Source organism: Macaca mulatta, chromosome 4, assembly GCF_049350105.2.
Source record: "Macaca mulatta isolate MMU2019108-1 chromosome 4, T2T-MMU8v2.0, whole genome shotgun sequence".
NCBI classification, from domain to species: domain Eukaryota; kingdom Metazoa; phylum Chordata; class Mammalia; order Primates; family Cercopithecidae; genus Macaca; species Macaca mulatta.
The window spans coordinates 71,332,462-71,350,901 of NC_133409.1; the positions used below are offsets into that span (position 1 = coordinate 71,332,462).

The 18,440-nt window shown below is 39.1% G+C and overlaps 1 protein-coding gene across 1 annotated transcript in view; it reads right to left on the bottom strand.

Annotated features, from left to right (window-relative positions):
- The window catches only part of SYNE1 (spectrin repeat containing nuclear envelope protein 1), a 529,762-nt gene that overhangs the window by 488,899 nt on the left and 22,423 nt on the right, over positions 1–18,440 (bottom strand). The gene's annotated exons all lie outside the window — the stretch shown is intronic.

Genomic DNA, 18,440 nt, shown 5'->3' on the forward strand with positions numbered 1-18,440 from the left:
GGACCTTGTCCTTGCATCTGCTTGTACATAGAATGAGAGGAGAGATGGAGCTAGCTGCCCTGATCAGGCCATCACAGTGGAGAACTGAGGGCTCCAACCGAGGGGTTGATTCTACAGATTTCTTTCCTATTCCTTGCACTTCTCTTCCAAAAGAGTGTGCCTGGCAAAAAGGGCAATGTAAAAAAAACCAAACAAACAAACAAATGAAAAAACCCTGTGATCTGTGTCCCTGGGTGAAACTTAGATAGAATAATTGTCAGTATTTACTTTAAGGCCAGTTTTGCATTATGAGGTATTTTTTGACTATTTTCTTATTTTACAAAGTTATGATTATAGTCTTTTGTGTTTTTTTGTTTTTGTTTTTGTTTTTTGAGATGGCATCTCACTCTGTTGCCCAAGTGATTTCAGCTCACTGCAACCTTCACCTCCCAGGGTGTTCAAGAGGTGCTCATGCCTCAGCATCCTGAGTAGCTGGGATTACAGGGTGTGCCACAATGCCCAGCTAATTTTTTGTAGTTTTAGTAGAGACAGGGTTTCACCATGTTGGCCATGCTGGTCTTGAACTCTTGACCTCAAGTGATCCGCCCACCTTGGCCTCCCAAAGTGCTGGGATTACAGGAGTGAGCCAGCATGCCCAGCCAAGTTATGCTTATAGTTTTAACTTTTTTATTATTATTCTTATTTCTTGAAGCTTTCCACTATGCATGGTGACTAGGAGTGTTCACTGCTTAGTTACTTTCAAGGTAAATATTGTACATAAGCAGAATGAAAGGAAAAGGTATGGGAAGCATGATATATAAAGGATTTATATCTTGTTAACTATGGTATTCACAAAACAACATGTTTAAAAATTAGTTGAAAAGAGATCTTTCTTCCTATCATCTTCCCTTCCTGTTGAATTTGACAATCAAGTACATTTGGCATTACAGACTTTCCAACTTACCAGAGCAGTTGGTTTATTTCACAAAGGACTGGTTCTCTCTAAAGGCACAGACAAAGGCACAAGCAAAAACTGCTCATCCTCTGTGCCAAGAACATGAGGGCCTCCATATGTCTGGGGAAAATGTGGGCACCAAATTGGTAGACAAAATAAAATTCAATAAGATCGCTCTTACCCTCTTCTCCAATCATAGGTATTTCTCTAACAGCATAAAAGATTTTTGTTAAATTGATATGAAGTGGTAGATTTCATTTACATTCACTTGCTCTGGGAGGCTCTAGATATTTTAGTAAACCAACAGACATTTGATTTTTGAGCAACATGTTTTCCCATTGAGCATATGGAGGTTAATTTATTTTTAAACATTAAATAGACATGCATCTTACAGTAACTAAAACTACCTAAAGCACTTTCCTGTTTGTCTCAAACTTTCTTTTTTCTTAGAGACAGTGTCTCACTCTGGTTTCCCAGGCTGGAGGGCAGTGACATGATCAGGGCTCACTGCAGCCTCGACCTTGTGGGCTCAAGTGATCCTTCTACCGCCTCAGCCTCCTGAGTAGCTGGGACTACAGATGTGTACCACCACGTCTAATTAATTTTTTATTTTTATTTTTTGTAGAAATGGCATCTCGCTATGTTCCTCAGGCTGGTCTTGAACTCTTGGCCTCAAGTAATCCTCCTGCTTTGGCCTCCTACAGTTTAGCAAGTGCAAGATAAATGTCTGTTGAATTGGATTTAATTCAGCAGCCAGATATCTGCTGTGTTCAGAATGAGTAAGCACAAACTCCAGAGACCACGTTGACTATTATACATTTACAGACTGCGTGTCCACTGAAGAAATAGCTACATATAATGAATTCCTTCTTTTGTTGTAGCTGTTATGAATATATTTATAAGGAAAAATCCCCAAAATACATGCTTAAATATGTAGTATATATTATAGTCAAATGAAGTTTTTCTCCTCTAGAAAAATCTCCCTTTTTCTTTCGTTATAGCATTTTTGGTAGTGAGTATTATTTACTTTTTATATGATGATGATTTTTATAAATACATACATATTTTCATTTTTCTAAGACTACGAATTGATCCACGAGCTCCATCTAATTTAGTAGTAGTATCACTGCATTGATGAAGTGGTAATAAAAGCACCACCCCTTTATTACATTTAAACAAAGTAAGAAAAAGGAAATATTTCCTGGGCCTTAGGGAGAAAAAAGCTTAGGCTCAGATATTCAGATGCAGAAACTGATACGGTTTGGCTGTGTCCCCACCCAAATCTCATCTTGAATTATAGCTCCCATGATTCCCATGTGTTGTAGGAGGGACAGGGTGGGAGGTAATTGAATCATGGGGGCGGGCCTTTCCTACTCTATTCTCATGATAGTGAATAAGTCTCACGAGATCTGACGGTTTTATAAAGGGGATTTTCCCTTATAAAAAAGGAAATATTTCCTGGGCCTTAGGGAGAAAAAAGCTTAGGCTCAGATATTCACATGCAGAAACTGATACGGTTTGGCTGTGTCCCCACCCAAATCTCATCTTGAATTATAGCTCCCATGATTCCCATGTGTTGTAGGAGGGACACGGTGGGAGGTAATTGAATCATGGGGGCGGGCCTTTCCTACGCTATTCTCATGATAGTGAATAAGTCTCACGAGATCTGACGGTTTTATAAAGGGGATTTTCCCTGGGCAAGCTCTTTTATCTTGCCTGCTGCCTTGTGAGATGTGTCTTCCACCTTCTGCCATTATTGTGAGGCCTCCCCACCCACGTGGAACTGTGAGTCTATTAAACCTGTTTCTTTTGTAAATTGCCCCTTCTCAGGTATGTCTTTATCAGAAGTGTGAAAACTGACTAATACAAAAACTGAATATACACATCAAATTTTTTTTTTTTTTGAGACAGAGTCTCGCTCTGTCGCCCAGGTTGGAGTGCAGTGGCCTGATCTCGGCTCACTGCAAGCTCCGCCTCCCGGGTTCATGCCATTCTCCTGCCTCAGCCTCCCATGTAGCTGGGACCACAGGTGCCAGCCACCAAGCCCAGCTAATTTTTTTTTTTGTATTTTTAGTAGAGATGGGGTTTCACCGTGTTAGCCAGGATGGTTTCGATCTCCTGACCTCATGATCCACCCGTCTCAGCCTCCCAAAGTGCTGGGATTACAGGCGTGAGCCACCGTGCCTGGCCTAAAATATTAAAATAATTACTCTTTAAGTAATTTAATTAAGTCATATTTGCCAGTTTTTCATAAACTCAGTGGTCTCTTAGCAATACTTCCCATAATGAATTAGCTTCAAGAGTTTCAAAATAGCATCATGGGAATGTAGTATCCTCTTCATTTGCAAAGTTAAAAGAAAGTCTACCATTTGTAGAGTGCAAGAAGAAGGGCAATGTGGCAATTAGTCATCACAGTGGATGAATCTGAAGAATTCAAAATTCTTGAATCTGGGTAAGTCTGGTCTCCGTATGCGGGTACAGAAGCAGGTAACATATAAATATATATTCAATATGTGATCTATCTGACACATAATACAATAGCCAACAAGAGTATTTTATGGTATAATTAACAGTGTTATTTTTCATCTAGCTGTGCTTCCATGTTAATCCAGATGTTTTGCTGCTGTTCATCCTTGTCCCGGAGAGAAACCTAATAATAAGAAATTTAAGTGATGTTATTATCTTTCTTAATAGATCAGAGGCCTATTCTGAGTCTTACACCATAATCAAACAGAGAACAAACATCTGGATTTAATTTTCACCCTTCTTGTGAGATAACAAACAGCACACTCCAAGGAAACGTACTGCTTCTTTAATAATTTCGATACTACAAATTCACAGGAGAGAAAAATTATCATTCTGAGTGTATTAAAAAAGTAAATCCAGCCCCTTGAGTCCTCAAATTATCACCAATTTTAAAATGGACAAGTCACTGGCTAATAATGACTACACAAGCCTGCCAAGGAAAACATCACTGTAGGCTGCTCGAGTAAGTGCTTGGAATACAGAGGAAGAATGCTCTTTGTGCAGTACTATTTGGATCTACTTATCTGATGGCATTAGGTTATCACACACCCACAGGGCTTTCCAGAACTCCTCCCACTTCCCGCCCTTGACATGCTGAGCAATCCTACATTGGTGACACTATCAGATCAAAGAACTAAAAATGTCTTTGACTCCCAAAGGAATAATGACAAAAGAACAACAAATGCTTGGAATTAGTGGTCTGGACACTCTGTCTACCAGAGCCAGATACATCAGGGTTTTTTGCCTAATTTTTAGATAAAGATGAATAAATTGTGAAAAGTTGAAAGAGGCTTGGTCAGTTCCTTTGGTAAGAATCCCAAACTACTAATTATAAAACTTATCATTATGTAACTAAAATTCTACTGCCTTTCTATAGTAAGAATTAAAATCCATTGGCCAGATTCATTTGAGTCAAGTGTATTGAAGGATATTATTTTATTTACATTGTTATGTCTTCTATTGTTTACTTATCCTACAAAAGCAATGGCATTATGAAATCATATACATATCCTATAGCATATAAAGTCAGACACAAACACTCTAACAAGGTGCTACAAATCAATGGATGAAGATGAAATATATGAAATGATATCTGGTAGGTGAAACGTAGAAGATGAGGTAACTGGAGACACAAGAACTACCTGGAAAATAAAAGGTGCAGCTTGGGTTGAACCAAAAAATAATGTGAGACCTGAAGAGATTCTGTATATTCTACAAAATGTCTCCCCTTTAGTGCCAACAACAGCCAGCAAAGTCCAGTAATACTCATCAGGACTGACCACTCCATTAAATGCAGTAGCAGTTGACAAGCCCTATGACTTCACATATAGTGAGTAACAAAGGCAAACAGTTTAACAAGAGGATAGCTCTGATGTGGCACAAACCTTAGAAGAAGTGATGAAACAAAACAACAGATGGCGAGAGGCTAAGGAACAGTTGCCATGACCCAAGTGAGAAGGAACTGAGAGTCCAAACAGATCTCACCTATGCATGGCTTTCTTTTAGACACCAGAACATAAAATGTATAATCCAAGCAATACTTTTTATTCAAATGGCTGGTAAAGGGTGATAATTTTGTTCAAAAAACCTCACAATTTAAAATTTTTTCCTATTTTTTTTAAAAAGCAAGCAGAAACCTTTCTTTTTAGCATCTTCTCCTTTGTCTTACATAGAAACTGAAGTGCAGAATCTTAAGACTGCTTATGGCTGAGTAGAAGCTACGGTAACTTTTTTCCTTAGGGTAGAAGTATCTGTTTGCTGGCAAATAATGCAAAACAAGAAACCAAAGGATCTGCTGAAAATCTACTTCTGTATTTCTCTTTTAACTAATGACAGTCATTTAGCTCCAGTCTTCATGTTCACGTTCCCCTTTCTTCTTGGCTTTGCTTCAGGTCTAAATTTTCCTTGATGTTCAGGGAAACGAAGAGATGGGAAGGAACTGGGGTCACTGGAGGAAAGTTTTCCTCTAGATGGCTCTTTATTTTATAAAGAAAAAAACGAGATAGAGTCAGAAAAGTTTTCAGCAATTTAGAATATGAATGTATGCACTGTGAAATTAAAAATTCTTACTTAAATGAAGCTATGGTAAAAATAATATTTTCATAAAGAACTAAATGTCCAGTGAAGGTCTGAACACACAGTTTCATCTTTTCTAAATGGGAAACATGCTGTGATTTTTCCCATGTATTTACAATGTCTTAAAGTTGCAAGCTTAAAATCAGACAATTTGGGAAGATAACCTTCCAAATCTAAGAAAACAGCCAAAGAAACTTCTCACTCTGAGAAGTGAGAAAGCTTTGCTTATTCGAATGGATATGGGATATATGCTGAATGGTTTACACCGAGCTAGGGAGCATCCATTCAAATCAAAAGCAGAAACAATGGCAGAGGTCAACAGTGAGTCAAGTCAGATGCCTAAAAATAGGAAGCAAAGCATTTGATAATTATTGGGAGACAGGATTTAAGGATGATGTGATCATTGTCAAGGCCATGATCAATAGTAGACCTGGCTAGGCACAGGGTTAATTTAATTGAAGAAATTGAGATTCACCTAAGTGGGTACTCATCCTTATCCATGGGTTAATAAATATATTTTAGGCAAACCAAATAATAAGGAGCAATAGGTTGAGGTTGACATTTAACTGTCAACACCATTGAGATATCTGGTAGGGCAAAAAAGGCAAATACAAGACAGCCCACTGTAGCCTACACAAGATGAGGAAACTTCGCAGCAGGATTAGAATGTAGATGCCTAACTTTCCCAATATGTAAAGAATCCAGGCAGACTGCTATCCTGCTGAAGAGGTATGCGTAAAAATGAAGTTCAGGCCACAGGCAGGAGGAGCCCTTAAACACTCACAGAAAACACGACAAACCATCATCGAAATGCTTGTGGAGTCACTAGACTTAGCAATAGTTCTGAGAATCTAACCGGAGTTGCAGTTTGAATGGAAATTAAATGTCATTGAGATGACTGGTTCCTATGATGAGATCCCAGCAGTAGATAAAATGAGAATGTCTAAACAGGAGGGAGGGGAATGTCCACTCATTACTGATTCCTTACTGACCCCCTTATACTCAGAAGTAGACTGTGTGTAAAAAGTAACACCTGCCTTTGAAATTCATCCCCAGGGTTCACCTGGCCATTCTGAACTTGCCTACCCACATGCTCCTTGTCCTGGATGGTCTTGCCCCTGGGTCTCCACTCATTTTGATCCAGTGCCTGTGCTCCTTTGATGCTCAAGTCAGGAGCTTGGAGGTAAGTTGCCTAATACACCTTCTGTACTCTCCTCTCTGCCTCCGTCCCAACTTCGTCAACCCTCAGCTTGAGAAAGACTTGGATATTGATATGGGTTAAGTTGTGCCACCTCCACCCGCTGACACCACCAAATTCATCTGTTGAAGTTCTAACCTCCAGGACTTCAGAATGTGACCTTATTTGGAGACAAAAGTCTTTCGAGTTAAAGTAAGATCATTAGGGTGGGCCCTAATCTGCAATAACTGGTGTCCTTAGAAAGAGGGGAAATTTGGACACGGAAATACCCATAGGAAGACAATGTGAAGAAGACACAGGGAGAAGACAGCCATCTACAAACCAAGGAGAGAGGCTTGGAACACATCCTTCCCTCCCAGCCCTCAGAAGGAGCCACCCTACTGAAATCTTGATTTTGGACTTCTAGCTTCCAGAACCAAGAGACAATGCATTGCTATTGTTCAAGTCACCCAGTTATGATACTTTAAAATGACCATCCCCCCAAGGTAATACAGGCACATCTGCACAAAGTGAAGAATGAAGGTGATGTTAATTAGTACTTTCCACAGGCCCATGTTACTCAATTCCTCATTTAAACAAAATGCCTCTGGTTATATGTGTTTTTGTTATTTTCAATCCTTTCTGGAACACGTAAGTTATGAATACAGATTTCTTGTGATCTGAAACTAGACCCACAGTTGTTTCCTCTTTTTATTCATACCTGTTGAGTTTTAAGTAGCTACTATTCATAGAAAGAAAAAAAGAAAGAAAAAGGGAGAGAGAGAGGAAAGGAGGGAGAGACATAACAAAAACTGATGAAGGTGTGTGTGTACAGGTGAGGCAGCAAAAAAGAGAAGTTCTCCTGTAAGAGCTGGCTTAAATGGAGAGGTGCCCCCTTTTGTTGCATTTCAAGGAAAGACAAACAGGTCATACCCATAAAATGAAGAAAAGAACAGGAGAAGCAAATATGAGCCAAGTAAGGGTGGAGAAGCAGCACCAGGGGTCAACCAGGGCAGAGGATCTTTGTATTTCAGACTCAGATCACTAGCCTGCAGATAAAACAATCATTGCCAGGAACATGAGACAGGACTTTAGCTTCTTGGCGCCCAATTCTTTGAGAATTTCTCCCAACTTCTCACTCTCACTCACAGCACAAGTTGATGAGGCTGAGAACTGAGGCAGTTGCCTGGGTGACTCAAGGAATAGGAAAATTAACTCCAGTATCTATGCCTATATATTACATCAGAGTTGAGGGAGACATTTTTGGTCTTCCTCCCTGATTTCCATGCTATATTCCGCAACATAATGACTAAATTTGGCTTTAACATATCACAGGTGGTTGTCATTTGCAAAAATGAGTTTACGCCATTTTAAATGAAAATGCTACGGACTGTTCTGTCCTTAGCCACAGGATAGTAAGTCTGATCAAAGGAAATGAAGCAGCATCTCCTGACATAAGTTCCGTTTCAGAACTTCCCATGCAAGTTGGGGGATGTGGATATGACAGGAGTTATTGTTTCTGGGTTAGGTAGTTTGGCTGTATTTGAAGAAAACAGTTGGAGACTTTATCTGAAAATATTCCATAGTAATGGAAAATTTATGCAAATTCATCTGTCTATTCTATATCTAGAATATATATGTATATGTGTTCTAAAATATATAGATATGTATATCTATACATACATATATGTGGATGGTTTGAGCCCAGGAATTCAAGGGTTATACAAACTCATCTATTTATTTTATATACATATAGAAACACATACATATTTTATATATATATACATATATAGATGTACTATCTATATATAATATAAATGTATCTATATATGTGTATATATATCTATATCTGTATATATAACTATGTATATCTATACCTAGAACATATATATGTATATATGTTCTAGATATAAAATAGAGAGATGAGTTTACATAAATTTTCCATTACTAAGTAATATTTTCAGATAAAGTCTCTAACCTTTTATATATAGATATAGATATAGATATGTGAGAGTGTGTGTGTGTGTGTGTGTGTGTGTGTGTGTGTGTGTAGTGGTATCGGGAAGGGATTATCACTTTATACTGTTCTATGTTGGTTGAATTTTAAGAAACTTGCACCACTATACAATCTGAGGAAATTAAGCTTGATTTATTTATTTATTTTTGAGACAGGGTCTCACTCTGTCACCCCAGCTGGAGTGCAGTAGTGTAATCACAGCTCACCGCAGCCTCAACCTCTGGGCTCAGATGATCCTCCCACCTCAGCCTTCCAAATAGCTGGGATTACAGGGTGTACACCACCTCACCTGGCTAATTTTTCTATTTTTCGTAGAGATAAGGTTTTGCCATGTTGCCAAGGACGGTCTTGAATTTCTAGACTTAAATGATCCACCCACCCCAGCCACCCAAAGTGCTAGAATTACAGGCATCAGCCACTGTGCCCATCCCAGCTTTTTTAATTTTGGGAAAAAATTTTAGAAACCTATCTAATAATTTTTGGGGGCTGGGCACAGTGGCTCACACCTACAGTCCTAGTACTTTGGGAAGTCAAAGTAGGCAGATCATTTGAGCACAGAAGTTTGAGACCAGTCTGGGAAACATAGTGAGGCCCCCTTCCCACTATCTCTACAAAAAAATACAAAAAAAAAAATAGCTGGGTGGTGGTGTGTGCCTATAGTCCCAGCTACTCAGGAGGCTGAGGTAGGAGGATAACTTGAGCCCAGGAGGTCAAGTCTGCACTGAAACAGAATAAGACCCTATCTGAAAGAAAGAGAGGGAGAAGAGAGAGAGAGAGAGAGAGAGAAAGAAAAGAAAGAAAAGAAAGAAAAGTTTTTTTGGTTAATGTTAATAGAATTCTAAAAATTAACAACTATATTTTATAAAGAATATCTTTGCTTAAAATACAGAAATCTTACTAGTTTTCCATTTGAATTAATTTCTCATCTAAAGAAGCAACGATGAAATCTCGTATTTTCTAGGCATCACATTTTCTATGTTAAACTATTAAATAGCTAACTAGGAATGAAGAAATAAAAAATGGAATCATGTTTCCTCTCTTAAATCAGAAACAAAAGTTACTTGGTACTTCAAAGTACTGATTGTCCTTGAGATGTAAAGGGAATGTCTAATGTTCCACATCAATAATCTGACCCACATCAGAAGCTATTTTGGATAACAGGAAATAGTTATCTTTATCAAACATATAAAAGTTCATGTTAATATGTGGCTGATTGTAAAGCGACCCTGCCAAGAAGAAATGCATTAGAGCGTTTCAGTCTGGTGGCCTGTACTTAAGGCTGAGTCAACACTTCCATGATACAGCTTCATCTTTGAGGCTCCAATAACTGAGCCAATTAAAACCAATTCCAGGTTAAAACTCCACACATAGCTTTCTGAGCAGAAAGGCTCTCTTTACAGAAACAATTTTACTTTTCTAAATGCACATCTTTAAAGATATTTTTATAGTTGTGATTAAGGCTTGGGATTTTTGCTAATTTAAAAAGGTACTTTTTTCTTTTTCTTGGATGTGTATGTGTTCATTAGAGTATTGCTTGGTTTTAAATAAAATAGGCAGAGTATGCTATTCAAGTGGTTCCTACCTTCCCAAAGCAAAGTTAAAATATTAAGTTCAGGAAAGTAATAATTAACAACTATTCTTCCTAAATGTCTTGGACACGAAACCGGAGCCAGTTTCCCCTAGGATAATGAAGAGTGCGTTAACATTACAAATCTGTGGTTTAAATACCCTCCATGTTCGCAGTCTGTGGCTTGGCAGTGCTTGGAGAGAAAGAGCCACAGTTTGTTGTCTGTGACCCAGTGGCCATCTGTAGTGTGGCAAGAAGGGGATCTCATTGGCATTTCTGTCATAATGTGGCCTAGTTCCTAAAACCTGGCATGAGGATTAAAGTGATGAAGGGCCAGGGTCCAAGCTGAAGACGAAGTGTAGAAGAACACAGGGAGACTCTAGGGACTACCCGGCATTAGCCCAGGAAGGACCTAAACCAGCAATTCCCTGCAAAATATTGCAAAAGCAAAATTGCGATTACAATCTGGTCACAACTTTACAGTTCCTGAAGGGCCAACACATAGCTGTCAGTTGCAGAGTTAGAATCTTACCTTTAACCGTATCTGGATCACAGGAGATGCTCCATTTATATGTGTCTTAGGAATAAAGTATCTACTAAATTGCCACTCTGACTGCATTTTACCAATAAAAGAGCACACAAATGCAAAGAAATGAATCAATCATATGGCAAAGTTTTCAAAAGAGAGTGTCCTTATTTTTTTAACCTATAGCCTGGAAGTTAAAATTTACTAGTTCATGTGACTGCAGTGAGTAAGGAAGTCCTATAGAAAACTGTTGGCAACAGTCCTTTTTTTTTCGTATATTTGTTGGCCAACATCACGGATCAATAGAGAAATGCAAATCAAAACCACAATGAGATACTATCTCATGCCAGTCAGAATGGTGATTATTAAAAAATCAAGAAACAATAGATGCTGGTGAAGCTGTGGAGAAATAGGAACACTGTTGGTGGGAGTGTAAATTAGTTCAACCATTGTGGAAGACAGTGTGCTGATTCCTCAAGGATGTAGAACCAAAAATACCATTTGACCCAACAATCCCATTACTGGGTATCTACCCAAAGGAATCTAAATCATTCTATTATCAAGATACATGCACACATATGTTTATTGCAGCATTATTTACAATAGCAAAAACATAGAACCAACCCAAATGCCCACCAATGATAGATTGGATAAAGAAAATGTGGTACATGTACACCATGGAATGCCATACAGCCATAAAAAGGAATGAGATCATGTCCTTTGCAGGGATATGAATGAAGCTGGAAGCCATCATCCTCAGCAAACTAACACAGGAACAGAAAACCAAACACTGCCTGTTGTCACTCACAAGTGGGAGCTGAACAATGAGAACACATGGACACAGGGAGAGGAACAACATACACCGGGGCCTGTTGAGGGGTGAGAGGCAAGGGGAGGGAACCTAGATAATGGGTTAATAGGTGACCACCATGGCACATGTTAACCTATGTAACAAACCTGCACATTCTGCACCTGTATCCTGGAACTTAAAATAAATACAAAATAAAAATAAATAATAAAAAACACTAAAATGATGAACTAAAGCATGTGCACTCTCTTGCTCTCTCTCTCTCTCTCTCTCTCTCTCTTCAAAGGCACACTGTGGACAAGGTGAATTCACTAATATCCATTCAGTAAATATTTAGTGACTATTTACATCATTTTGCAAAGTTGAAAAAGATACTGGCTATGGCCTCAATAGCTCTAACTATTTATAATAAGTGCTCTAATTACAGGTAAATGCAGTGTTCATAATTTTATATAAATTAAGCACACACTAAATATTAGTCACGCTTTTTAACTCAGAAGAGAGCTAAAAAGGCCATGTTTCTTAATGAAGTATATAATTTTATTCACAAGGGAAAATGCTTGCAATTTCATAACTCTGGAGAGGGTCAGACACTCTAGAATCCAGTCCTATTTTGCCTTAACTAAATGCATGACTTTGTACCAGTCCATCTTTAGGAACCTCAGTTACTTGTCTTTAAAAATCAGAGTTAGGGCAGGGTGCGGTGGCTCATGCTTATAATCCCAGCAATTTGGGAGGCCAAGGCAAGCAGATCACAAGGTCAGGAGATCATCATCCTGGCCAACACAGTGAAACCTCATCTCTACTAAAAATACAAAAATTAGCTGGGTGTGGTGGCACACACCTGTAGTCCCACTTTCTCAGGAAGCTGAGGCAGAAGAATCACTTGAATCTGGGAGGCAGAGGTTGCAGTGAGCCAAGATCATGCCACTGTACTCCAGTGTGTGACAGAGTGAGACTCTGTCACAAAAAAGAAAAAAAGAAAAGAAAAATCAGAGTTAGACAAGCTGATTTTGAAAGATTTTTCCAGACCCATTCCAAGATGGCCAAATAGGAAATGCTCCAGTCTGCAGCTCCCAGCGTGGTTGACACAGAAGACGGATGATTTCTGCATTTCTAACTGAGGTACCTGGTTCATCTCAATGGAACTGGTTGGACAGTGGGTGCAGCCTATGGGGGGCAAGCTGATGAAGCAGGGCGGGCGTCACCTCACCCAGGAAGCACAAGGGGTCAGAGAATTTCCCTTTCCTAGCCAAAGGAAGCCATGACAGACTGTATCTGGAAAAACAGGACACTTATGCCCAAATACTGTGCTTTTCCCAAGGTCTTAGCAACCAGCAGACAAGGAGATTCTCTCCTGTGCCTGGCTTAGCAGGTCCCACACCCACGGAGCCTTGCTCACTGCTAGCACAGCAGCATGAGATTGAACTGGGAGGTGGCAGCTGGCTGGGGGAGGGGCGTCCTCCATTCCTGAAGCTTAAGTAAGTAAACAAAATGGCAGGGAAGCTCAAACTGGGCAGAGCCCATGCAGGTCAGCAAGACTTACTACCTCTATACACTCCACCTCTGTGGGCAGGGCATAGCTGAACAAAAGGCAGCAGACAGCTTCTGCAGACTTAAACGTCCCTGTCTGACAGCTCTGAAGAGAGCAGTGGTTCTCCCAGCATGGCATTTGAGCTCTGAGAAAGGACAGACTGTCTCCTCAAGTGGGTCCCTGACCCCCGTGTAGCCTAACTGGGAGACACCCCCCATAGGGTCCGACAGACACCTCATATAGGTAGGTACGCCACTGGGACAAAACTTCCAGAGGAAGGATCAGGCAGCAATATTTGCTGTTCTGTAATATTTGCTGTTCTGCAGCCTCCACTGGTGATGCCTAAGCAAATAGGGTCTGGAGTGGACCTCCAGCAAACTCCAACACATCTGCAGCTGAGGGCTCTGACTGTTAGAAGGAAAACTAACAAACAGAAAGGATTAGCATCAACATCAACAAAAAGGACATCCACACCAAAACCCCATCTGTAGGTCACCAACGTCAAAAACCAAAGGTAGATAAAACCACAAAGATGGGGAGAAACCAGAGCAGAAAAGCTGAAAATTCTAAAAACCAGAGCACCTCTTCTCCTTCAAAGGATCACAGCTCCTCACCAGCAATGGAACAACACTGGAAGGAGAATGACTTTGACAAGTTGACAGAAGTAGGCTTCAGAAAGTAGGTAATAACAAACTTCTCCGAGCTAAAGGAGCATGTTCAAACCCATCACGAGGAAGCTAAAAACCTTGAAAAAAGGTTAGACAAATGGCTAACTAGAATAAACACTATATAGAAGACCTTAAATGACCTAATGGAGCTGAAAACCATGGCATGAGAACTTCATGATGCATGCACAAGCTTCAATAGCCGATTTGATCAAGTGGAAGAAAAGGTATCAGTGATTGAAGATCAAATTAATGAAATTAAGTGAGAAGACAAGGTTAGAGAGAAAAGAGTAAAAAGAAATGAGCAAAGCCTACAAAAATAGGGGACTATGTGATAAGACCAAATCTACATTTGATTGGTATACCTGAAAGTGATGGGGAGAATGGAATCAAGTTGGAAAACACTCTTCAGGATATTATCCAACAGAACTTCCCCAACCTAGCAAGGCAGGCCAACATTCAAATACAGGAAATACAGAGAACACTAAAAAGATACTCCTAGAGAAGAGCAGCCCCAAGACACATAATTGTCAGATTTGCCAAGGTTGAAATGAAGGAAAAATGTTAAGTGCAGCCAGAGAGAAAGGTCGAGTTACCCATAAAGAGAAGCCCATCAGACTAACAGCAGCCCATCAGACTAACAGGATCTCTCGGCAGAAACCCAATGAGCCAGAAGAGAGTGGGGGCCAATATTCAACATTGTTAAAGAAAAGAATTTTCAACCCAGAATTTCATATCCAGCCAAACTAAGCTTCATAAATGAAAGAGAAATAAAATCCTTTACAGACAAGCAAATGCTGAAATTTTTGTCACCACTAGTACTGCCTTACAAGAACTCATGAAGGAAGCACTAAACATGGAAAGAAACAATCGCTACCAGCCACTGTAAAAACATGCCAAATTGTAAAGACCATTGATGCTATGAAGAAACTGCATCAATTAATGGGCAAAATAACCACCTAACATCATAATGACAGGATCAAATTCACACATAACAATATTAACCTTAAATGTAAATGGTCTAAATGCCTCAATTAAAAGACACACACTGGCAAATTGGATAAAGAGTCAAGACCCATCAGTGTGCTGCATTTGGGAGACCCATCTCACGTGCAGAGACACACATAGGCTCAAAATAAAGGGATGAGGGAAGATCTACCAAGCAAATGGAAAGAAAAAAAAAAAAAAAAAGCAGGAGTTGCAATTCTAGTCCCTGATAAAACAGACTTTAAACCAATAAAGCTCATAAGAGACAAAGAAGGCTATTACATAGTAGTAAAGGGATCAATTCAAAAAGAAGATCTAACTATCCTAAATATATATGCAGCCAATAGAGGAGCACACAGATTCATAAAGCAAGTCCTTAGAGACCTACAAAGAGACTTAGACTCCCACACAATAATAATGGAAGACTTTAACACCTCACTGTCAACATTAGACAGATCAACGAGACAGAAGGTTAACAAGGAAATTCAGGACTTGAACTCAGCTCTGCACCAAGCAGACCTAACAGACATCTACAGAACTCTCCACCCCAAATCAACAGAACATACATTCTTCTCAGCACTACATCACACTTATTCTAAAATTGACCACATAATTGGAAGTAAACCACTCCTCGGCAAATGTAAAAGAACAGAAATCACAACAAATTGTCTCTCAGACCACAGTGCAATCAAATTAGAACTCAGGATTAAGAAACTCACTCAAAATCACAGAACTACATGGAAACTGAATAACCTGCTCCTGAATGACTGCTGGGTAAGTAACAAAATGAAGGCAATAACAAAGATGTTCTTTGAAACCAATGAGAACAAAGATGCAACATACCAGAATCTCTGGGACACATTTAAAGCAGTGTGTAGAAGGAAATTTTTAGCACTAAATTTCCACAAGAGAAAGCAGGAAAGATCTAAAATGGACACCCTAATACCACAGTTTAAAAAACTAGAGAGCAAGAGCAAACAAATTCAAAAGCTAGCAGAAAGCAAGAAATAACTAAGATCAGAGCAGAACTGAAAGAGATGGGAAAACAAAAAGCCCTTCAAAAAAATCAATGAATCCAGGAGCTGTTTTTCCGAACAGATCAACAAAATTGATAGACCACTAGCAAGACTAATAAAGAAGAAAAGAGAGAAGAAAGATGCAATAAAAAATGATAAAGGGGATATCACCACTGATCCCACAGAAATACAAAGTACCATCAGAGAATACTATAAACACCTTTACGCAAATAAACTAGAAAATCTAGAAGAAATGGATAAATTCCTGGACACATACACTCTCCCAAGACTAAACCAGGAAGAAGCTGAATCTCTGAATAGACCAGTAAAAGGCTCTGAAATTGAGGCAATAATTAATGGCCTACTAACCAAAAAAAGTCCAGGACCAGATGGATTCACAGCCGAATTCTATGAGAGGTACGAAGAGGAGCTGGTACTATTCCTTTTGAAACTATTCCAATCAATAGAAAAAGAGGGATTCCTCCCTAACTCATTTTATGAGGCCGGAATTATCCTGATACCAAAGGCTGGCAGAGACACAACAACAAAAAAGAGAATTTTAGACCCATATCCCTGATGAACATCAATGCAAAAATCCTCAATAAAATACTGGCAAACCGAATCCAGCAGCATATCAAAAAGCTTATCCACCACGATCAAGTTGGCTTCATCCCTGGGATGCAAGGCTGATTGAATATATGCAAATCAGTAAACATAATCCATCACATAAACAGAACCAAGGACAAAAACCATATTATTATCTCAATAGGTGCAGAAAAGGCCTTTGACAAAATTCAACAGCCCTTCATGCTAAAAACTCTCAATAAACTAGGTATTGAAGGAACATATCTCAAAATAGTAAGAGCTATTTATGACAAACCCACAGCCAATATCATATTGAATGGGCAAAATCTGGAAGCATTCCCTTTGAAAACTAGCACAAGACAAGGATGCCCTCTCTCACCACTCCTAGTCAACACAGTATTGGAAGTTCTGGTCAGGGCAATCATGCAAGAGAAAGAAATAAAGGCTATTCAATTAGGAAAAGAGGAAGTCAAATTGTCCCTGTTTGCAGATGACATGATTGTATATTTAGAAAACCCCATTGTCTCAGCCCAAAATCTCCTTAAGCTGATAAGCAACTTCACCAAAGTCTCAGGATACAAAATCAATGTGCAAAAGTCACAAGCATTCCTGTACACCAACAACAGACAAACAGTCAAATCATAAGTGAACTCCCATTCACAACTGCTAAAAAGGGGATAAAATACTGAGGAATCCAACTTACAAGGGATGTGAAGGACCTCTTTGAGGAGAACTAAACTACTCCTCAACGAAATAAAAGAGGACACAAACAAACGGAAGAACATTCCATGCTCATGGATAGGAATAATCAATATCATGAAAATGGCCATACTGCCCAAGGTAATTTATAGATTCAATGCCATCCTCATCAAGCTACCAATTACTTTCTTCACAGAACTGAAAAAAACTACTTTAAAGTTTATATGGAACCAAAATAGAGCCCACATTGCCAAGACAATCCTAAGCAAAAAGAACAAAGCTGGAGGCATCATGCTACCTGACTTCAAACTATACTGTAAGACTACAGTAACCAAAACAGTATGGTACTGGTACCAAAACAGATATATAGACCAATGGGACAGAACAGAGGCCTCAGAAATAACACCACACATCTACAATCATCTGATGTTTGACAAACCAGACAAAAACAAGAAATGGGGAAAAGATTCCCCATTTAATAAATGGTGCTGGGAAAACTAGCTAGCCATATGTAGAAAGCTGAAACTGGATCTCTTCCTTACACCTTACACAAAAATTAATTCAAGATGGATTAAATACTTAAATGTTAGACCTAAAACCATAGAAACCCTAGAAGAAAACCTAGGCAATACCATTCAGGACATAGGCATGGGCAAGGACTTCATGACTAAAACACCAAAAGCAATGGCAACAAAAGTCAAAATAGAGAAATGGGATCTAATTAAACTAAAGAGCTTCTGCACAGCAAAAGAAACTACCATCAAAGTGAACAGGCAACCTACAGAATGGGAGAAAATTTTTGCAATCTACCCATCTGACAAAGGGCTAATATTCAGAATCTACAAAGAACTCAAATTTACAAGAAAAAAACAACCCCATCAAAAAGTGGGCAAAGGATATGAACAGATACTTTTCAAAAGAAGACATTTATGCAGCCAACAGACACATGAAAAAATGCTCATCATCACTAGTCATTAGAGAAACGCAAATCAAAACCACAATGAGATACCATCTCATGCCAGTTATAATGGTGATCATTAAAAAGTCAGGAAACAACAGATGCTGGAGAGGGTGTGGAGAAGTAGGAATGCTTTTACACTGTTGGGAGTGTAAATTAGTTCAACCATTGTGGAAAACAATGTGGCGATTCCTCAAAGATCTAGAACTAGAAATACCGTTTGACCCAGCAATCCCATTACTGAGTATATACCCAAAGGATTATAAATCATGCTACCATAAGGACACATGCACATGTGTGTTTATGGCAGCACTATTCACAATAACAAAGACTTGGAACAAACCCAAAAGTCCATCAATGATAGA